Source organism: Adiantum capillus-veneris, chromosome 18 (assembly GCF_014529385.1).
Source record: "Adiantum capillus-veneris isolate H3 chromosome 18, ASM1452938v2, whole genome shotgun sequence".
Taxonomy (NCBI): Eukaryota; Viridiplantae; Streptophyta; class Polypodiopsida; order Polypodiales; family Pteridaceae; genus Adiantum; species Adiantum capillus-veneris.
This window is the reverse complement of record NC_140948.1, coordinates 152,691,961-152,715,622: the sequence shown is the minus strand read 5'-3', so window position 1 is coordinate 152,715,622 and position 23,662 is coordinate 152,691,961. Positions and strand designations below refer to the sequence as shown.

General features: G+C 41.7%; 2 pseudogenes; both read right to left on the bottom strand.

Annotated features, from left to right (window-relative positions):
- Positions 1-16,342: 16,342 nt before the first annotated feature.
- LOC147436657 (uncharacterized) lies at positions 16,343-17,195 on the bottom strand (annotated as a pseudogene).
- Positions 17,196-17,225: 30 nt separating this feature from the next.
- Positions 17,226-17,697, bottom strand: LOC147436656 (uncharacterized; annotated as a pseudogene).
- Between the last annotated feature and the right edge of the window lie 5,965 nt (positions 17,698-23,662).

The window sequence follows — 23,662 nt, the reverse complement described above, 5'->3', positions numbered from 1 at the left end:
AATGTCGTGTGTCAAAATCACCAGCCCAATCTGAATCGCTGTAACCAAGAAGCTGCATAGAACTGTGCTTTCCATACATATCCCCCCTTGGAAAGAACATGGCAAGATTAGGGGTACCTGAAAGGTAACGAAGTATGCGCTTCACAGCTTGCCAATGATGCATACCTGGGCTGTGCATAAATCTGCTTGCTTGTGAAACCCCAAATTGAATGTCTGGACGAGTGTTGCCTGCCAAATATATCAAGCAACCAACCGCTGCTGCATAAGTATGTACATCAAAAGGTTCTCCAGCATCATGCATGCTCAACTTTGATCCAGTTTCTACGGGTGTAGAGATTGGCTTACAATTTTGCATACCAAACTTGTCCAAAATTTTATGCAAATATTTTGCCTGAAACATGTATATGCCATCCTCTGATTGCACAAACTGAATACCCAAGTAATAATGTAGCAAACCAAGATCAGACATCTCAAAGGTTTTTCTCAAAGCATCTTTAAACGCTTCAATTTCATCTGCAGTATTGCCTGTAAGAAGCATATCATCCACATAAAGTGTTAGCATAATGAGAACTCCATCTCTCTTTTTGACATACAAAGTACTTTCTGTTGGACTATTCTGAAATCCCTGGCCAATCAAATAAGTATGTATCTTCTCATACCATGCTCTTGGAGCCTGTTTGAGACCATACAAAGCTTTACGCAATCTACATACCTTTTGCTCTTGACCTTTTACAACAAAACCACTTGGTTGACTTACATAAACTTCTTCCTGCAAATCACCATTCAAAAAAGCAGTTTTGATATCCAACTGATGCACTTTCCAACCATGATGAGCAGCAATTGCAACTAGTGATCTAACTGTGGACGCACGAGAAGTAGGAGCAAAGGTTTCATCATAATCTATACCTTTCTGTTGCGCATAGCCTTTTGCCACAAGCCTTGCTTTGTACCTGTCAACAGTACCATCTTGTTGCCTTTTTACCTTAAAAACCCACTTTGTACCAATAGGCTTTTTACCTGTAGGCAAGTCCACTAGATCCCATGTATGATTCTTATGAATAGAATCAATTTCTTGCTGCATAGCATCTTTCCACTGAACACACTCTAAAGCTTGTTCAAATGAATCAGGCTCATCTGCATCACAAAGAGTACTAAAGCAAGCCAAATCTACTTGCTCTCTGCCAAAAGTAGTACCAGCACGTGTTTTTCGTGGCAACGGTGCATCCAACTTGCTATCCTGCAAAGTTTTCTGAACCCATTTAGGCAAGGTTCTTTCTTCCCTGAGAACTTCTTGCTCTTCACGCACAATTTCCTCTACATCATGAGGTGTCACATGCTGATCAAAAGATTGATCAAGATTATCAACCTGTTGTGATTCTTGATTCTCCACAAAAGAAGGAAGCAAACCTTCAAATACATCATGTGTCTGCATATGAGGTACATCAAAAGCAACTATAGGTTGAGCAGTAGTTTCTGCAAAAATTACATCACGACTTTCAAAAATCTTGTTTGTAGCAGGATTGTAAAGTCTATAACCTTTACTTCCACTACTGTACCCCACAAATATACATTTGATTGCCTTATCATCAAGCTTCCCACGTAACTGCTGAGGGATGTGAGCATAAGCAAGACAACCAAAAACACGAAGATAACTGACTGAAGGTTTTTTGTCATACCAAGCTTCATATGCAGTAATGGTCTTCAAGGCACGAGTAGGACACCTGTTCAAAACATGTGCTGCACAAGCAATTGCCTCCATCCATAGCTTATGAGGCAAACTCTTAGCCTTGAGCATACATCTAGCTGTCTCCATTAAAGACGTGTTCTTCCTTTCTGCAACACCATTCTGTTGTGGTGTGTATGGCATAGTGCATTGGTGTTTAATGCCTTTCTTTCCCAAAAAATCCTTAAATGCACCTGACATGTATTCACCTCCTCGATCGGTACGAAGAGTCTGTACTTTGCAACCTGTTTCATTTTCAACCATGGCGACATAATGTTGAAAAACTGCAAACACATCTGACTTTGCTTTGAGTGGATACACCCAACAAAACCTGGAAAAGTCATCAATGAAGGTCACAAAATAAAGGCTGTTTCCCAAAGATGGCGTCCTCATAGGACCACATACATCACTGTGTACAAGCTGCAACTTTCGTGTCTCTCTAACTGAACCATCCTGCGAAAATGCAAATCTGTGCATCTTTCCAAGAACGCAACCTTCACATACATGTCTTGGTGGCATCTCCAATAAAGACAAATCATGCACCATATTATGACGTTGTAAAGTCATCAAACTGCCATAACCAACATGCCCAAATCTAGCATGCCACAACTCAGCATCCTGCATGGCCTGAGTCTTTGTTTTTGCAATACATACCTGAATCTGCTTTTCATAACGATCTAGCACAAATAGTCCATTGTCCAGCGTACCTGTAGTGATAAGAGAATAACCATTCTCTCGATCTCGTACAACACATCTGTCATCCTCAAAAATGACCCGAAGACCATTTTTTGCAAGAGAGGATACAGACAACAAATTCTTCTTGATCCCTGGAACATATAAGACATCTGGCAAGCATAAATCTGAACCATCTGAAATGGTAATCAAAATCTTACCAACGCCTTTGATTGGATAAGAAGCATTATTTGCACATGTCACCTTCTTTCCTGCTGGAGCTGCATCCAATGAACAAAACAAATCCTTCCTTGAAGTAATATGCCTGGATGCACCACTATCAAAGTACCAAATCATTTGTGTCTTGTCAACACTGTAAGCAGAAAAATCTGAACATACTACAAAAGCATAAGAATCCTGCACAAAGTTTGCAGACTCTTCTTTAGCTGTAGAAGAATCACCAGAAGCTGAAACAACCAAACTTGACTCTTTCTTCTTTTCTTTAGCAATTCGCTTTTTACACTCACTAATGTAGTGACCAGGTTTCTTGCAGTAGTGACATTTACCTTTCTTCTTGGACTTGTCGGACTCACCTTTAGACTTCTCTGAAGATTGTCCTGCACTAGACTTGGAGTGATGAGCACTCTCTTTACCCCTGTTTTTGTTCTGTAAAACAAGAGCATGATCCATACCATCCACCTGTAAAGACTTGTTCTTACGTGATTGATCCTCCTGCAATAGCAAAGCCACTAACTCTTCAAAATGAAGAGGGTCAGGATTAGCTCGCAAAGACAGAGTCAAAGAAGTCTGAAAAGTCAAATAAGATGGTGGTAGTGAATTGAGTGTTTTGGAAACCAAGTCCTTCTCTGGAATCACTTCATCAATGCTAAGCAATTGCTCTTTAAGATCCCTGATTTTTGTAAGATGCTCGACAATATCGTCACCTTCGTCCATCTGTATTTTGTCAAGTTGTTTCTTCAAAAACTCTATTCTGGCAGCGTTTCTTCCTCCAAACATAGCTTGCAGAGTGTTCCAAGCATCCTCAGAAGTTCTGCAAGATCTGATATGTGGTGTGATTGTCCTCTTTATGGTTAAGGCAATCACAGCCATAGCCTGTGCATCTTTAGTATCCCATCTCTTTTGCTCTGGAGTGACTTGTGAGGGTCCTGCACCAACAGCTGCACCACGACCAGGCGTGGCAGGTGCAATGCTACCTGGACGAACTTCATCTCCAGATACATAATCCCACAATCCTTTACCAACCAAAACATTTTTGGCCATAAAAGACCAAAGAGAATAGTTGGTACCATCCAATTTGTCTTCGGATGTAAACGCACCAAAAATCTCTTTCTCCGTAGATTGAGCCATACTGTAGATGCAAACAAGAGAGCAAAAGAACCTCCAAGAGATTCAAAAATCTCCTCTCCAATCCAAGCAAAACTCTACACAAAATCTCAGCACAAAGCTAAAACAAGCTGCTTCCCAAAAGAACTGTTTACCTGAAGAAAATCTGTCAAAAAGCACACCCTCTTGATCTAAACGCCTCGGAAAAGTAACTTCTGCTACGCTGCTCAGAACGAAATTCTGAGGGCTCGAACGGCTTCGAAAGGGGGGTAAAACCCCAGATCGCCTGCTCAGAATACTCCCGGAACGTCGAGGATGCTCCCACGAACAAATTTTCCGAAAACTGCCTGAAAACTGCGATTGCGCGCGCGGACGCGAAAACGCAAGTAGAGGCTCTGGAAATCACCTTGCTCTGATACCAATTGTTGAAGATGATGAAACAGGAAACAGAAGGAAGACAGCAACTCAGAGTAGGAAGAAGATGGAGAAGGAGAAGACACAGAGCTTGTGTACGAGATCTCTGTAGTCTCTCTCTCTGTATTGGAATAATAATTGTGTATAAACTCAGAGCTACAAAGCTTATATGAAACCCTAAGAGATAAGGTGTCCTTTCACACCAGATGTCCAGGGGGAAAAACCCAGTGGGAGAAAAGTGCCCCTGGTGAAGCGCGTATACACACTAACACTACTACATGTCTACACATCCTGTTCCTTACCTTGCTGTAACATGCTTTCCACATCTACTTCAAACACAGGTACAACAGTTGGATTGGCCTTCAAGAACTCTTCCTCTTGGTCATCTGTGACCTCATCAGCAAAATTAATAGTCTGAGCAAACAATGGTTTCTCACTTAATGGAACCATCTTCCTTCCCCTCATAGGTATGGTTACTTTCTTTTTCCCTTTTTTCAATATGACAACATTTTCTCCCCAGTCCTGTCTTACTTTAGCCAATCTGAACCAAGGCCTTCCTAATAGCATTTCATATGCAGCTACTGAGTCTGACATTCTGAGTACCACAAAATTAACAAAAAAGGATAATCCTGACACCTGAATTTCCTGTGCTTTGAGAATTCCCAAAGGTTGTACCCTAGATTGGTCTGCCATTTTCACCTGAAAAGGTGCTGGAGCCATAACTTCCAACTCCATTCTTTTGTACACTGCCTCTGGTAAAATATTCACCCCAGAGCCTCCATCCAATAACACATCATCAAAATTTTCTCCAAGAAAGTGTACTTTAATAACTGGTACCACAAAGTCCACATCTGCTGGATCAATTCTATTTGCTGCTGCTGGAGAAAACTGCCTGTCCATTGTGCCAAGTCCATTCAGGTTCTGCAGCTTTCTGAACGATCTGTCTTTGAAAGCTGGAACCAGTTGCAACAACTGATCCAAGGATAATTGAAGAGGTGAGCTAATAAGTATTTCAAACCAATCCTTATCCTGTTTATTTTCCACCTCCTTACTCCCTTTATTCTGCTCTTCCTTTTCTTTTGGGTCATCCTCAATATCCACCTGCTTTACCTGGTGTTTGGCAATCCTTTTTGTAACCTGGTCTCTTACCCCTTTTTGCTCCTTCCAATCCAAAGGTGCTTTATCCTTAGACCTAGTCACTGCTAGAACTTCAACATGATCCTCCTGCACACATTGGTTGCAGTCACAAGCCCATTGATGTTCCTCTTCATTCCCTTGCTGCTCCTGTTCTTGGTCAGTATCTTGCATCTGCTTATCCTGAGAAAACACATCAAACAAGATGACATTTGCCTGAGCTGCTGGCTGATTTTGCTGCTGCTGCTGTTGCTGATTTTCAGGTTGATTGGGCTGATTATATCTCACAATGGGCATTCCACTTTCTTCCCTATGCTTCACCCATAAAGCACAATTGGGACCTACCCAGTGATCTGGTGCACCACAGTACACACAGGGTCTCCTATTATTATTGTTCTCCTGCTCTCTCCAAGGAGGTCTAGGAGGTCTTTTCCTCTGAAATGGTGGTCTTCCCCTAAATGGTACTGCTTGATTTGCTCCAATTTCTGGTCTTCCTCTTCCTATGTTAGGTGCTGTCTGCCCTCTATTCTTTGGATTATACCAACAGCTAGCAGTACTATGTCCATCCCTTTCACAAATGTGACAATACACTTTTTCTTTAGGTGCTACAATAGAATAACCAAACTTTTTAAGTTTGCCTACCAAATCTTGCTCAATACTCTGCTTTTGCTTGACTTTCTTCTTCTTACTGCTCTGTTTCTTCTTTCTTTTTTCTGTTTCCTCATCACTGTCTGATGGTGAGTCTGAATCTGAGTTCCCACTGGAATCTGTGTCTTCAGATGCTTCTTCTGAATCTGAGTCACTGTCTTCTTTTCGTTTTGCTTTGGTCATGCCAAGTCTCTTCTCCACCCTTGCAGCAGCAGTAACAAGGTCATCCAGACCTCCAGCAATATCAATGCTAGCTACTGCTCCCTTTAAGCTGCTTCTCAATCCTTTCAAAAAATAACCTGCTAACATTTCATTAGTGGGTCTTTCATTCCCCTGCAATCTTTCTACTAAAATTCTGAACTTCTGTGCATAGTCTTCAACCAGCATCTTATTTTGCTTAATGTCTCTGAGTTTTCTCAGGACATCAGTCGGAGTCTTCTCCTTTCTAAATCTCTGCAGAAATGCCTGCTTCAAAGCATTATAAGTAGCAAAATGTGCAATGCCATATTGGCTGAACCAACTCATGGCCTTTCCTTCCAATGTGGCAGCAAAATGTTCCATCTTAACTCCATCAGCATACATCACCTGATAGCCACTTGCCTGCCACTTAGTTTCAAATTGTGCCACATGACAGTCAGCATCTTCCTTACTCCCTGCTCTAAACATGGCTGCCTTGACCTTTGGGTTGGGTGGTGGTTGAGCCATTGGAATGGGTTGTGGTGGTCTCCTAGGTCTTTGCCTGGTAGCCCCCTGAAGTGGGTCAAACTGGATCCTTCTCCTGGTGGTTCTTCTTGCCAGGAATAAAGCTCCAATAAATTGCCTCACTCTCTCTTCTCCTGCTGCTCCTGATCCTACCCCTCCTTGGTCTACAGGTTGCTGCCCCTGAGCATCGGGTGATTGCTGATTGTCATGATCATAGTTAAATGGATCAATGTTTCCAGCCTGTGCTTGAGCCCTTGTGTAGTACACTCTTCCTACTCTCCTGTCTCCCTCTGACATGCATCATTACTTGAAAATAAACGTTAACCCAGCGGATCGCCAAATGTGTTGTGGGTTAGGTCAACACATGAACATCATACACAGCAAGAATAACCATCTACTCCACCATACTTCATTAACAACAATTCAGACACAGTAAACATGACTACTCAAAAATATCAGAGTAAGCAGAGACAATACACTGAATAGTTGCTGCACTGCACCATCATCATCACATTCATATCAGAGAACAGATACCTCTTGCGCAGATACATTCCCCACTTATATAGATAAATCCGACTTAACTACCCAGTCACAAGACATTCAGCAGACTGCAACTGAAAGACAGTTACATCCGACTTAGCAAAATACATCTCAGTAAATATCCAATAAGTCAAAATCCGACTTAGCTATTCAGAGTCAGTTTCTAACATGTGCCTCTCAACACCACCCTATGGGGAACGACTCTAAGGTTAATTACTTGGCTTAGATGATTAAGAAATTCAGAGTTTTTCTAATTGATTCACGAAAGATATGAAGTAAGCAAGCCCATTCATTTTCCTAGAGCAATATGAAGGTGCAGGGTGACCGCAGGCATGTGCGATGAAAAAACCTTCTTCTTATTGGACTAATGACGGATTAATTTTCAGCCTTAATCGCATCTAAATGTGGGAGAAGATTAAGTATAATTTAATTACAACTCTATTGACTAGTGAAAGATTGAATTCTGTCAAATCTACACTATTACTACGTGACAATTTATTGACTATACCGCCTAGAGAGAGAATCTTTCCTAATCATGCATTAATCCTTGATTAAGGATGATGAATGGCTGAATAAATTAACTAAATGAATGATAATTATGTAATGAAGTATAGCTATGAAAACTTAGAGAGCAGCTATAGAGAATTATAGCTAAAAGTAGGCATAGTAGACAAAAATTATGAGTGGGTAATGATGATATTAAGAAGAGAAGTAATTAAACCATAATTACCGTGATTAGGGGCTAAGAATCCTCTTAAATTTCTGATGCAATGAATCCTTAATATGGGAATTTCGGTAGCACCTCCTTCCTTGCTTCTCCTTCAAAAGCTGTGTGTGTGTCGGCAGCACCTTCCCAGTGTGTAGGTGTGTGAGTATGCAATGTGTGTGTGTGAGCATATATGTGTGTGTGTGTGTGTGTGTGTGTGTGTGTGTGCAGGTCTTTAAATAGGCCTTCTCAAGCTGAAAATCGATCTGGGTTGCTAAATGCATCTGGGAGCTTCTCCAGTTAAGCATGGCAAGTCCAGTTCCCTGCCCACCAAGTGTCCAGTTGGCTCAGTAAACTGACTCTCACACTGAGTTGCAGGCTTGGCAGCTTCCCTAAGACTCCCACAAAGCAAGAGGGTGCCCCCTAGCTGCTAAAGATGATCTGGTGTGTCCTGGGACGTGTTCCCACACAGTCCCGGGCTCCCAGTACCTCCCCGGACAATTTTTAGGAAATTTGGTTCTAGGCTAAAACGGGTCATACGAATCGGATTTTGATGCCGTAAATTTCCATACAAAGCTCTAAATAAGGCGTACTGGCCCGAGTTCCTGCCATATTTAGCAGCCCCTCGGGTCCGAAAATGCATTTTTTTCAAATTCGGGGTACGGGTGCAGATTTTCGAGACGGTCGAGACTGAACGGGTCGGGTGACCAAAAACTTACTATATTTGGAAAATTTTCACAAAAAATATTTTAATTCACATTTAGAAGCTTTATGACATTTTAAACATCGTGACACTGACACAATTCGGAAAACTGCTAAAAATAGTAACTTTTTTTCCATTATGATCATTTCATGGTACAAGGGTGCTCTTTTTGGTTGGGGTCAGAGACCTTACAACCTCCCCAACGTGAAAAATTTGAGAGGTCCTCATCTCAAGAATACATCTGGGTAAATTTTACGCTAACTACTTAGGTACATATATCCTTTGTCTAAAGAAAAGATATCCTTTGATAATAGAGTAGTCTTTAGCTTTATGCGTCTTATTCTGTTGAACTTTGATGAGGTTCTGGTGCTTGATTTATTGCTCACTAGGATGAGCAGTTGCATCATACATTGCTGGTCTCTCATCAGCTTCATCACCCACAGTTGGTTGTCTCACTGCGGCATTAGCGAAAGCCCTACTTCCTTGTCCTATGTTTCCCCTTCCTCGGCCTCCTCTTCCGTTTGGTTGACCTCACCCGTTGACGTTCAGAGGTACATTATTAGCATCGGATGTTTGGGAAATTCTTTTTGGACATCGAATTTTGTAATGTCCATACTCCTGGCACTCAAAGCATCTTATATTGGGAAACTCGGTAGCTGTCGTGGTAGCTACTACCGGACGATGGTTGTATGCAGGGTTGATTGGTCTGTTACTCCAGTTGTCTGTCCTGGCCCTCTTTGACAAATAGTATTCACTATCTTGGGTAGTCCTCTGAATCTCTTTAGTTAACGGTTTGGCCCTTAGCAAGGCATCTTACAAAGTTACTGGCCTGAGAGCTTCCAGTCGGTTGTTCAGGGGGTCGATAGTCCTTGGCAGAACCGTGCTACCTGTTGTTCCAATGTCATCTTAGGAGCATATCTCCCAAGAGTGACAAAATTTGAATAATATTCTTCGACAGATGAAGTCAGCTGCCAAAGGGAAAAGAACTCGTTCATCTTCAAGGTTTTATAGGCGGGTGGTAAGTAACGCTCCATCACAGCAGCCTTGATGTCTTCCCATGACTGGGAAGATCCCTTGATATCCAAGTCCCTGCAATGTTGTTTCCACCAGATCTTGGCATCACCAGACAAGAGGAACATTGCAAGCATGGTTTGGTTCTCGGGTTGAGTTCTCGCAGCTTCGAAATAGTCGTCCATAGTCTCCATCCATACTTCTGCATCTCTTTCCACATTTTCCCCTTCGCCTTTAAAGGTTGGAGGCTGAACTTGTTTAAGGAGGAGCTTCTTCTCTTGCGCTTCCGAGTAGAGAGCAGCAGGCGGTGCCTCTCCAATGGTATAAAACTCATTACTATAGCACTCTTCTCAAATGAACCTAAGCTTTTCCATACTCAAGAAGAAATTTAACTCTTGGGCTTAACCAACCTACTTAATCTGTACATCTATCACAAAGGATTTTAACCATTCCACCATTTAAATTCCATTGACTACATCCAAAATTGTCCGATAAATAATGGTAAAAACTTTACTCGAGAGCTTTGATCCATACTTATAACTTTATGTGCATCAACAGGCTACCTGCCCGCAGCACTAGTCGCACCAACGACTTCTAAGAAAAAAAAACACCATGTGGAACCCACTGAATCCCGACAAGCTCAACGAGTAAAACTCTTTAGCATCACTCAGGAGACAATCCACTAGACAAATCCAATGTCATTATTTTGGGAAACATCATGCTCAAGCTTTGAGTACGAGCTATCCTACAATACCTTAGTTTTCAAACAACATCATTTTCCAGTTCGTAAACCTATAGCTCTGATACCAGGTGTGAGGTCCCCACCCCGTCGTATCAAACAACGGATCTGATGGTAAACCTGGTGGCCATTAGATCTATAGAGGAAGCAAGCAAAATGGTTCAGGGTTCAACTAGCGGACGATCTCTCATCACAAAGTGAGTCGAGTTCGAGCCTACTAGCAACGAGATCTAGCTCCACCTCGCACGGGAAGCGTACTTAACTATCTAGCGATCCTAAGACCCACCTTCCAAGAGGAGAGAAACCCCGAGTGCCTTTTTCCCCATGTTTCAGAGGCACGTACTCTCGAGGATTCACCGCTCCAGGGGCAATGAGTAATACCAATATCGAGTTAGCACTATGGGGACAGAGAGTTCCCGACCAATCGGGACCACCCATCTTGTAGGCATTGGAAACCTGAGCCAAGCCCCCACTTTCCACCCCCACACTCACACTTCCTTGTGTGACCTAATTACTACCACAAAGGTTGTTCAACATAAAGATTCCTTGTTTAATTTCGAATCACATTGTTCGTTAATACAACCCTTCAACCAGTATTGCAAACAACACCAAGACAATATTCTAGTAAAAATTCTACTCAAATTTATTCATTAAAATTCCAATGTTCTGGAGGTACAACACCCCCCCCTCCAGCGAGAGTTCACTCCTCCCGTTGTCGCCTAGCTGCCCATACAACTAGGTATGTCCACCGCATAGAAAGCACGACATGGACATTCCCACCGCTTAACCAGCAGACGTGGGTTCCCACCGCTTATCCAGCAGTCGTGGGTATCCACCGCTTAACCAGCAGTCGTGGATTCAAGAGCCCTTAACCAGGAACTCTGCCCCTATGATCAGGAGGGGGTTCATGACTAATTCAACATTGGAAATAGAATGAACATGCCGAGCTAAATTTTCCCTAGCAAACATTCTTTCCTCTTGCAAACAGTATACCCATCAATCATTTCTTTCCTACTTTATACTTAAATGTACTATGCTTTCAATGCCGAGGTTCTGTCTGATTTCTCCAACATGTTCGGGGATATGTTCATTCCTAACTAATCATATGCAATGTGAATTAAACAACTTGAATAGAAATTGGGACCTACCTCTTCCATTTCTTCGTCAATAGCCCGTGAGATGGCCGTTATTTGCTCATCCATGGGAACCTTTCCTTTTCCGTTGACATTGCTTGTTCCTGCCTCGCGGTCGTGGGCTCCACCGAAGCGAGTTCTCTTAACCGGGGCCACTTTTCTCACTACTTAAATGATAGACTTGAAAAAAAAAGAGCTAAGGTCCGAGATTAACATGACAACCCAATCGGCAGATTAGATTTATTAAAGACTCCTCCTTATGCACGAGGTTAGATTTTTTCCTTTTTGCCCTAGCAATTTTAAGGGTAATTCTGTATCCACCCTATGGGGAACGACTCTAAGGTTAATTATTTGGCTTAGATGATTAAGAAATTCAGAGTTTTTCTAATTGATTCACGAAAGATATGAAGTAAGAAAGCTCATTCATTTTCCTAGAGCAATATGAAGGTGCAGGGTGACCGCAGGCATGTGCGATGAAAAAACCTTCTTCTTATTGGACTAATGACGGATTAATTTTCAGCCTTAATCGCATCTAAATGTGGGAGAAGATTAAGTATAATTTAATTACAACTCTATTGAGTAGTGAAAGATTGAATTCTGACAAATCTACACTATTACTAGCTGACAATTTATTGACTATACCGCCTAGAGAGAGAATCTTTCCTAATCATGCATTAATCCTTGATTAAGGATGATGAATGGCTGAATAAATTAACTAAATGAATGATAATTATGTAATGAAGTATAGCTATGAAAACTTAGAGAATAGCTATAGAGAATTATAGCTAAAAGTAGGTATAGTAGACAAAAATTATGAGTGGGTAATGATGATATTAAGAAGAGCAGTAATTAAACCATAATTACCGTGATTAGGGGCTAAGAATCCTCTTAAATTTCTGATGCAATGAATCCTCAATATGGGAATTTCGGTAGCACCTCCTTCCTTGCTTCTCCTTCAAAAGCGGTGTGTGTGTCGGCAGCACCTTCCCAGTGTGTAGGTGTGTGAGTATGCAATGTGTGTGTGTGAGCATATATGTGTGTGTGTGTGTGTGTGTGTGTGTGTGTGCAGGTCTTTAAATAGGCCTTCTCAAGCTGAAAATCGATCTGGGTTGCTAAATGCATCTGGGAGCTTCTCCAGTTAAGCAAATTATCTCTGCCGGTGAAGTCATTTCAGACAGTTCCCTTCTGTAGATTGTTCTTGATGCCTTACCAGATTCTTACCAAACTTTTGCTAGTACTTGGAGACTTGTGACCCAAGAAAATCTTGAAGTTGTAAGTTTGATGCATTATGCACATTGCTGTTGCAAGTCACTTTCCAAAAAAATAGGACTAGGTAGTGTGCAGTTGAACAGGCTTTTATTGCTTCTCAAAGAAAGGGTGGTAATAGCAATGCAACCACTTCTTATGGTCTACTGCGAGTGGTGAAAATTATGTTCCTAATGCTTCAGCTGGAAGCAATTCGTCTGGAAGTTTTGGTGATAAGGGCAAAAAGAAGATGTGTTGCCATTATTGTAAAGCTAATGGTCACTTGATCAAGCAGTGTCCTAAGTTGAAGGCCAAAGAGGCTAAGAAGAAAGAGTGTGGTTCCACTACACATATTGGTTCCACTACAAATGCATCCATTGTTGACTCTTCTATGAAAGGAGATTGTGATGCTGATATTGATGCAGAATGGGCTTTTAGTGTAGAGTGTACTGACAATCATATTCTCCATGATGCATGCATGTCAGTTGCTACAGATTCACATGTGTGGTATCTCAACAGTGGTGCTACAAAGCACATTACCTCACATCGTGCATTGTTCACCTTTCTCGAGTCTGTCCCTCATGGGAATTCAGTACTTGTGCTAATAATGCCTCTTCTCCGATTCAGGGGGTTGGAAAGATTGTGCTTACTGCTGCAAATGGCAGTTCTTTCACACTTGTTGATGCACTTTATGTACCTAGAATCAAGAAGAATCTTTTGTCTATATCTGCACTTGCTAGACTTGGACTTGTAGTCAGATTTGTGGATGGCAGATATACAGTTCATGATCTCAGTTTTGGTGATGATATTGTTGTATCTTGCCTTTTGTGTCGTGGGCTATATAAGCTCACTTTGTATGACAAGTTTGGACAAAATTTTGCAAATGCAGTTGCAGATACAAGGGCTTTTTCAGATGCAAAACTGTGGCATGCACGTTTTAGGCATCTAAATTTTGTCAGTTTGCCGCATTTTCAGAAATCTAATATGGTTGCTTCTTTGTCGCTTCTTGAAGCACCTGTCAAACATGTTTGTGAAGGTTGTATCATTGGGTAAGATGTAGCGTTCTAAGATTCCTAAGGATGGTTCAGTTACGGCCACATGCAGGTTGCAGCTTGTGCATAATGATGTTTGTGGGCCCATGCAAACTCCGTCCTTCGACAATTACCTTTACTTTGTGACTTTCATTGATGATTACTCCAGGCGTGCATGGGTATTTTCGATTAAAGCGAAGTTCGAAGTTTTTATGTGCTTCAAACAATTTCTGGCTATGACTGAAAATGTATCGAAATGTACTATGGACACCCTCCATTCCGATCGAGGAGAGGAGTATATGTGTCATGCATTTAATGCATTTATGGCTAGTTGTGGGATGAAACACCAATGTACAGTGCCTTATACGCCTCAACAAAATGGTGTTGTTGAAAGAAAAAGAAGGTCACTTACGAAAATGGTACGGTGTATGCTCAAAAGTCAAGCTTTGCCAGAGTCTTTTTGGCTTGAGGCCATCATGTGTGTCACTTATGTACTAAACAGGTGTCTATTACTCCATATGAAGCATGGCATGATAGAAAGCCTTCTATTGAGCACATGCGTGTTTTTGATTGTTTGGCATGTGCTTTGGTGCCACAAACACAACGCAAAAAATTGGATGATAAGGCTGTCAAATATTTTTTTGTTGGTTATAGTGCTGAAAGCAAAGGTTATAGGATGTATCCGCAAAGCGTATTTTGGTTTCACGGGATGTTGTGTTTGTGGAAGATTTTGTTCAACCCTTGCTGTCATGTACTAGAGACATTAATGGAAGCTCACATGACATTTATGACACTTTGTTGCCACTTTTCAGTGGTGGAAGTTTGAATGTAAATTCCAATAAGACAAATGTACAGCCTATCGGGGTTGCTGAAAATGTTACAGATCAACCTATTACTGATGCAAATATACATGATGTAATTGATGAGGAAAGGGCTGAAAATGAGCAGTCTAGAGGCATGCCAAAATGGTTGGTGCAGACATTGCATGATAGTAAATTGGATGTACCTTTGTTAGGCATACTCGTTCAGGCTCTGGCCATGCCTCTGATGCATCAGATTGTTATGCTTTGGCTATGTCTAGCTTACATGATGTTAAGGAACCTCTGTCTTTTGATGAAGCATAGAATTTAGAAAATTGGATGGCTATTGTGCAATCAGAATATGGTGCTCTTATAGAAAATGACACATGGACTTTATGTGATTTGCCTCCTGGCAAAAAGGCCATTGGTACAAAGTGGGTTTATAACTTAAAACGCAAGCGAGATGGTGAGATCGATCGCCATAAGGCTCGACTTGTTGCAAAAGAGTTATGCACAATAAAAAGGCATAGATTATGAAAAGACTTTTTCTTCCAGTTGTTGTATGAACTGTGCATTTTCTATGTGCATTAGCAGCTCATTTTGGTTGGGATGTACATCAATCACACATTGTTACTACTTTCTTGAATGGTGACATATTTGAGGAAGTTTATGTAACGCAGCCTCGCGGTTTTGTCAAGAAAGGACAAGAGGACAAAGTGTGCAAATGTAACAAGGCTTTGTATGGGTTGAAGCAATCTCTTCGTGCTTGGTATGAGAAAGCTGACACTCATTTCGTCAAACAAGGCTTTCATAATAGCCCAACAGAAAGCACATTGTATGTAAAGCGTGAGGGTGATGTACTTCTCATTGTGGTTCTTTATGTAGATGATTTGCTGATCACTGGACCAAATGAGAGTCATATTGCTCAATTTAAGGCTGATTTGAATGCTACTTTCAAGATGAAAGATTTGGGGTTGTTCCATCATTATTTAGGCATACAGTTTAAGCAGTGTGATGGTGGTATTGCGGGTTGTGTCAGAACAGTTACATAGAGACATTGATATGTAAGTTTGGACTTGAGGATTGTAAACCTATTGCCACTCCCATGGAAACATGTTTAAAATTGAGTCTTCATGATGTTCGTGATCCTGCAGATGTCACTCTTTACCAAACTGTTGTTGGATGCCTCATTTATGTATGCAACACGAGGCTGGATATTCAATTTGCAATCTCACACGTTAGGAGATTTATGCATAGCCCAGGGTCTAAGCATTGGCAGATGTCAAGAGGATTTTCCGCTACCTTAGTGGCACTTTACATCTTGGCTTGTTTTATCCCAAGGAGGGATCATTGCCGCCAGACTTACATGTTTTTTCGAACTCAGATTGGGTTGGTTGTTTTGACACGCGAGTGTCCACAAGTGGTTTTTGTTTTATGCTTGACAGTTCATGTATGTCATGGTCGAGCAAGAAGCAACCTACTCTCAACAAATCAGTGAAGCAGTAATTAATTGACAGAGAAACACATCGGAAATTCAGATTGAATATACACGGATTTTATACCAGTTTTGGATCTTTCAATGATCCTGCAGCATCAAAGCCCTACGAGTAGTCCAAAATTATGTGAGACGAGATGTCTTCAGTTGCGCAGTTACAGGTAGTACGTTTAACAGCCGGTATTCATAGTACCGCTGCACCAAATGTTAAAAGCTTCAATATATTGTTTCTCTCACCTTCTGTAGAATGCACCAGTTCAAAAATATCAGCCCTATCTGATTAGCTCCTGCTTCAGTTAATGCTAGCAGATGCAAGGAGGTGCTCCATAGGTATAATTTCTAGTGGTGGGTATGTGGCCTGCTGGCCTTTTTTGATGAGCCTCCACGACTCGCCAATGCTGCTGATGGCACTTGAACTCGTTGTCGCTTTACCCTTGTAAACCTGGGAAACTCATCGTCCACCTCATCGTCGTTTGCAATGCTACTACTGTTTCCCGGCATACATGAGATAGAGATATTCTGCCCCACTGCTACTGCTGGTGTGATGCTGCCGAGAGGCATGGCGTTCATGGTGGAAGTTGGAGATCCTACTGCTGGCCGCGCCGCGCATGTATGAATATGGTTTGTAGTGCTGGAGACTACAGCTGGCTCTTTCTTTACAATGGGTTGCGCAACTTGAGCCGATGCAGGTCGATGCCCAGATGTCCTCCTCGCGGTGTGCACACCTGCATTTCGCATACTAGTGCTCTTCTCAACAATATTGTGGTTTAGGGTACCAGGAATTACAGGTTCTTTCTTCAATGCCTTGGGCTGCACAGCTACGTCAGCTGCTTGAGCTGATACAGAACAGCCAGCAGGAGTGTGAATTTTGCTGCCAGCGTTTGGAGTAGGGCTCTTCTCGACGACATGGCTCAGGGTCTTCTGGCCACAGTTCGAGACGTTGAGGATAACCCAGGGATGATGCAAGACTTGCTGGAGGGTGATGCGATGTTGGGGGTCCTTGCAAAGCAGGCCTCTGAGGAGGTCCTGAGCTGAGGCAGCAAGGTCGATGGACCCATCCAGAGAGAGCTTGTTGGAGAGGATGGCAGCATGGATGTCTTTGTCGGAGGCATCGTGAGCAAGGTGCTGGATGAAGGGCATGGTGTCAGTGAGCATGAGGTAGAGGAGGACCCCGAGGCTCCAGATATCTATGCGATGGTCGTAGCGTCCTTGGATGAGCTCTGGCGCACGGAAGGTCGAGGTTCCAACATGGGGGTCATCAAGCCTCTGCCAGGGATTCTCCTCATGTAGCTCTAATGAATATAGTCCTGGTGCACCAGCAGCACCTCATGTAGCTCTAATGAATATAGTCCTGGTGCACCTGCAGCAGCTAGTTTAGTACTAATTATAGAATTACTCTGCAAACTAGAATTCATGTATTCTTGTGCACTTATACTCTGCATTTGCATTTTGGTGGCCTCATACCTGCGAAAAAGCACATTCCTAGGATTAATGTCACGGTGGACGGTGCCCCGAGCATGGCACGAGATGAGGGCTCGGACCAAGCTCGCCACAACGTGGGCAGCCTCCCTTTCATGGAGGATCGGGCATGCATCGAGTCTATCGAGGAGGTCACCAGCGTCGCAGAAGGGGGTAAATAAATGGACGCACCCGTCATCGCCCTCGACCTTTGTGATGAGGGACAAGATACCAGGCAAGCCACGAAGGTGGTGAAGAAGCCCTGCCTCCCGCAGCAAGTTTGCGTTCTCATATTTATATGCAATCAACTGTAGAAATTGTTGTTTTGGGCAAAATGCACTGGTCCATCAACTGTGGAGGCTTGTAGTGACCAAGGGATGAGAAAAATTACAAGTTTCTGATTTTTTGCATATGTACTAGTTATTAAACTATAAGCTCATGAAAGGATTTTTCAAAATGAGTGGATCTACGATGGTTTTGGAAATTTTTCCCAAAACCCTGAAAGGACACTTTTATGTCCTGTTAGGTTACCATTCTAGTGTTAAAGAGAAGCTTATCTCTCAGCCTATGCTTACACTGTCTGATCTCTCAAAACCATTTGAGGTCCAATGCGACACTTGTGGTGATTGACTTAGAGCTATTTTGCTCTAAGAAGGGCACGCCATAGCCTATGAAAGTTGATGACGCGATCAACCTTATTGACCAAGCTCTATGCATATATAAGAAGGAACTCTTAGCAGTTCTACATGCTCTAGACTCGTCGAAGCGCTATTTTTGGGGACTCCTTTCATTCTGCGGACGGATCACCAAAGCCTTAAGTAATTCATGATGCAGATCAAGCTCTCTGACAAACAAATGAGGTGGGAAATTTTCCTTTTGCAATTTCATTTTCATATCACTCACATTGTTGGCAAGCATAATCAAGTAGCCGATGCACTCTCAAGACGACCAAAAGTGAATGCAATTTACATAGCAGCTCACAATGATCTATCTTCTATGATAGATGAGTACCCTATTGATACCAATTTTAGAGATGTGATTTCATCCCTTGCACTAGTGAAGAAAGAAGAACCATTTACCTTACAAGATGGTTATCTTCTCTATGGCAATAGACTATGCATTACTAACTCAATACGTGAAAAAGTAATGTATGAATCGCATGCTCCTCTTGTGCGGCATAATGGGATTCAATCTACCCTAAAATGGATAGAAACATATTTCTATTGCCTTTCCATGAAAGAAAATATACAAGAGTATGTTTCAGAATGTGTGGTATGCTAAAAGACAAAGTTTGATAGAGGGAAGCAACCTGGATTGCTTCAACCTTTGCCAATCTCTAATTCACAGTGTGAGAGCATATGCATGGATTTTATCTTTGGATTAACCAAGTCTATCCATGGGAATACAGGAATATGGACAAAAGAGGACAGGTTTAGCAAACAAGCACATCTCATACCTGTCAAAAATACTTTCAAATCCCATCAAATGGCAACCCTCTTTATATCACAAATCTTCAAGTACCCTGACTTGCTAATGTACATAGTGTGAGGTAGAGATCCTAGAATGACCAGTAATTTTTGGAACGGTCTCTTTGATAATTTAGGTGGGATTTAGGTACAAGTCTAAACTTCTCTTTGAACTATCATCCCCAAACGAATGGCCAAAGTGAAATAGCTACCCTAACCGTTCTTTATCTACTAAAATCTTATGTCACAGAAGTAAATCAAAAGTCCCAATGGGAGAACTACTTACCCTTTGTGGAGTATGCTTACAATAACATTGTACATACTTCCATGGGAAAAGCACCTATTGAGGTGATAGAGGAAGATCAAAAAGTCCCTTGCTACTCAAAGTACATGGGAAGATCTTCGTTGCAGATGAATATAGCCGAGACCTACAAGAATCTTTCCAAAAGATTAAGGATGCTATCATTTTTCAGCAAAGGCAAAAGGCTATTGCTGATAAGCACATAAGAGCCCTAGCCTTTAAACAAAATGTAAGACTATTTGATGATATCTTATCAAGTTTAAAAATTATTCTTTTAAAGATGCTAGATGGATGCAAGGCATACACTTAAAGGATAACCTAAACCTTGTCAATACTTACAATAATTCCGTAGAGTAAGCAAATGTAGATATGTATAAATGAACAAAGTTTTTGTCTTATAAGACTCTCTTTTTCTTTATTGTGTATAAATTTTAATAAGTATGCATGACTAGGATCATGTTTGTGGAGACAACGTCTCCCGAACACCAAGTAGAGCTTATCACTCTACTATGGAAGATTGATACCGACTAATGTGCAAACATGCTTGCAACGGCAGCTAACGCTCTCAAGCACCAAATCCACTTGTCATCAGTTCTAAGACGATGTCGTAGGGTAAAATAGGGGTCCTCTACCCGCTAGCAAATGGACTAATGATGACTAGGCTTTATCTTCTCTACCTCATAGTGGAGGATGACTATGATTTCAAGAGAGAGGTATTGTCATAAAGATTAATATCTAATACTACCAAATGATTTTCTCATGCTAAAATGATCATTTAATACGGGGAAGCACTAGGGGAGTAAAAGCTAGAATATTGGTAAGGCTGTCAGACTGGTCTCTGTCAAGGATCCAAAGGAGAGAAAATAGGAATCCAAAGGGGGACAACCTGGAAAAGAGCAATGTGCTTGAATGGGGCTTAAAAGACCTAAGATTCAGCTCCATTAAGACTTCCATAGGCTAAGGTTACAAAAATTAAATCTTGTATCCAATGGCCAAATAATGTATCCAAAAGGATATGTATATATGTTGGGAGGGAGTTTTAAGTATAAATAAATAAAAATGATTTTTTTTTAAAAAAGTCAAATTTTGACTCTTTTTGACCCACGGAATTGCTGATGTGGACACACCCCTATGCTTCCTTCACTTTAAAAAAAGCTAGAGAGAGAAAGCAACCCTTTAGGTCCACATCCTACATTTGTCTAAAAAAAAGGCTAGAAAAGCCTACTCAAAACTACCTTCTTCAATGCCCTTGCCCCCTAAACCCCACACAACATTAGCCTTAATCCCTAAAAATTAGGATTCCTTACAAGGCCCATGCAAGGTTCATATTTCTCCTAATGTGACGGGCAATCCTTCACTTCATTCAACACAAAGAACACTACCCACACACTTGACGGTGCATCCTCTTGATCTTGAGAGAGAGAGAGAGAGAGAGAGAGAGAGAGAGAGAGAAGGGCGACAAGAAGGACAAGGACTTCTAAACAAATAGGCACTCTCTTGTGTGCAATTTTGTGAGTTCAGACTTTGTATAGGGCCATGTACAAGTAGGTGGGCTTGCTAGCGTCTTGTGCCTTGGGTGTGGAAGGACTCAAGGTTGCCTCACATTGTTGGGTTGTGTATACAATTTGGATTATCATGATATCATGGCTCTTTTCCATGTTTCAAAGAAAAGAGAGAGAGAGAGAGAGAGAGAGAGAGAGAGAGAGAGAGAGAGAGAGCTTCCGACTAGGATTTGGTTTCAGAAACTCTTGGTATAATCTTTGTGCATGTGTCAACAACCTACAAATACCACCAACTACCAATCCTCTAGATAGGTACCGAGACTAGACTTTTCCACACGCAGCAACCAATTGGTGAAACTCTCAAACATCCCAGTTTTACATGTATTTGCTTCATGAGCATGATCCTTCTTCTAGATGTAACAAACACTGGTCTATTCCGTTTGGTGGAATAATATATTTTCTCAGTTGTGGGTATCTTGGATACCATTCAAGTTCAAAGTGCATCTGTGGATCGGAGAACCCTAACTGGTTCATTGCCTACCTCTTCTATGCTCCATCGAAAAGGATATGGTACCAATAATTGCTTTCGATGTGGTAAACCTGAGACAATGAGGCGCTTGTTTTGGGAGGGTAAAGAAGTTATAGACTGATGGGCTTGAGCTACATACTGGTGGAATGCATCACGAAGTGCACTAAATTCACCTTGACCTTTGGATTATTCTCTACTACAAATAAGTCCAAGGTATTTGGTTTGTATGTCTTCGTCTAGTGACTGGTTTATATGGTCTGTGTGGTATCTGAGAAATGTGAGGATCTTTGACGGTCAGCGCCTGTGAAAAACTACCATTCCCACTTTAGTTCTCAGAGCTAAAATGTTGGAGGATGTATTTACTATATGTTACCATATACATGTGGTAGTGATGTGTGTGGACACACTATACTAGGACCGTCTGGGCATTTTTTCCATCTTTAGGAGGTGTTTTCCCCCGTGCATTGTATATACGCCCATCACTCTAGGGCTATCCATCTTTCCATTGCACACTAAGTAACACACTCTCTATTGTGTGCCTTGAGATTTCTTCATCTTCTCCAAGCTGTGTGTGTTTTCCTGCAACCCTAATTCCAACAATTGGTATCAGAGCAAGTTGCATCCTCCCGGGCTTAGTTGCCAGCAGCTCCAGCATATGCCTGCTCACTTTCTCCGATTTCGATGAGCTTTGGGGAGAGTTTTCAGGTCGACAAAGTTTTTGGGAGAGCTCGTAGAGTGTAGTCTGCTCAGATTTCTGATTCGGGCTCATTTCGGCCTCCGTTTCCACTACAGTCAGGTCTGCGCAAGCAATTTCGTCATTTTGTGCAAAATTTTTATTAGTGCCAACTACTGCATAACATGTCCCATATAGTCTATTGCGGGTTATGATTTACAGCATGTGCGGGTCTCACTCAGCTACTCCTCATTTTAGGCAGTTTTCACATCAGGTGCAAGCATTTTCCATGGCTGACAACAACACAGATGTGTTCAAGATGTTTACTACTGAGGACAGATTGGACGGGGACAATTACCCTATGTGGGCTTACATGATGCAACATGTCCTTGTGTCAAAAGGGCATCTGCAATATTGTGCAGGGCATTGATGTACTTCCTGGTTCTAAGAATGTAGGCAATGTTGAGGATGTTGCAGGACTTGTTGCAAGGATTGCTGCTATTAGAGTTGTTTTGCCTATGACAGAACAAGCTCGTTGGGTTGTAAAGGATGCGCATGCTCATGCGTTGATTGTGTTGTGTGTGAAGCTCACCATTACTCCTCACATTCGTTCACTGAAATCTGCAAAACAGGCTTGGGATATTCTAGCCGGTCTTTATGCAAGCCGCGATGAGGCTAAAATTGCTTTGCTACATAAAGAGCTAGAATTGAAGATTATGCATGAGGAAGATGATGTGGACACTTTCCTTGTTGGTGTCAAGGATATCAATGAGCAAATTATCTCTACAGGTGAAGTCATTTCAGACAGTTCCCTTGTGCAGACTGTTCTTGATGCCTTACCAGATTATTACCAAACTTTTGCTAGTACTTGGAGACTTGTGACCCAAGAAAATATTGAAGTTGTAAGTTTGATGCATTATGCACATTGCTGTTGCAAGAGTCACTTTCCAAAAGAATAGGACTAGGCAGTGTGCAGTTGAACAGGCTTCTATTGCTTCTCAAAGAAAGGGTGGTAATAGCAATGCAACCACTTCTTATGGTCTGCTGCGAGTGGTGAAAATTATGTTCCTAATGCTTCAGCTGGAAGCAATTCGTTTGGAAATTTTGGTGATAAGGGCAAAAAGAAGATGTGCTGCCATTATTGTAAAGCTAATGGTCACTTGATCAAGCAGTGTCCTAAGTTGAAGGCCAAAGAGGCTAAGAAGAAAGAGTGTGGTTCCACTACAAATATTGCTTCCACTACAAATGCAGCCATTGTTGACTCTTCTGTGAAAGGAGATTGTGATGCTGATATTGATGCAGAATGGGCTTTTAGTGTAGAGTGTACTGACAATCATATTACTTGCTAGACTTGGACTTGTAGTCAAATTTGTGGATGACAGATATACAATTCATGATCTCAGTTTTGGTGATGATATTGTTGTATCTGGCCTTTTGTGTCGTGGGCTATATAAGCTCACTTTGTATGACAAGTGTGGACAAAATTTTGCAAATGCAGTTGCAGATACAAGGGCTTTTCCAGATGCAAAACTATGGCATGCACGTTTTAGGCATCTAAAAATTTTGTCAGTTTGCCGCATTTTCAGAAATCTAATATGGTTGCTTCTTTGTCGCTTCTTGAAGCACCTGTCAAACATGTTTGTGAAGGTTGTATCATTGGGTAAGATGTAGCGTTCTAAGATTCCTAAGGATG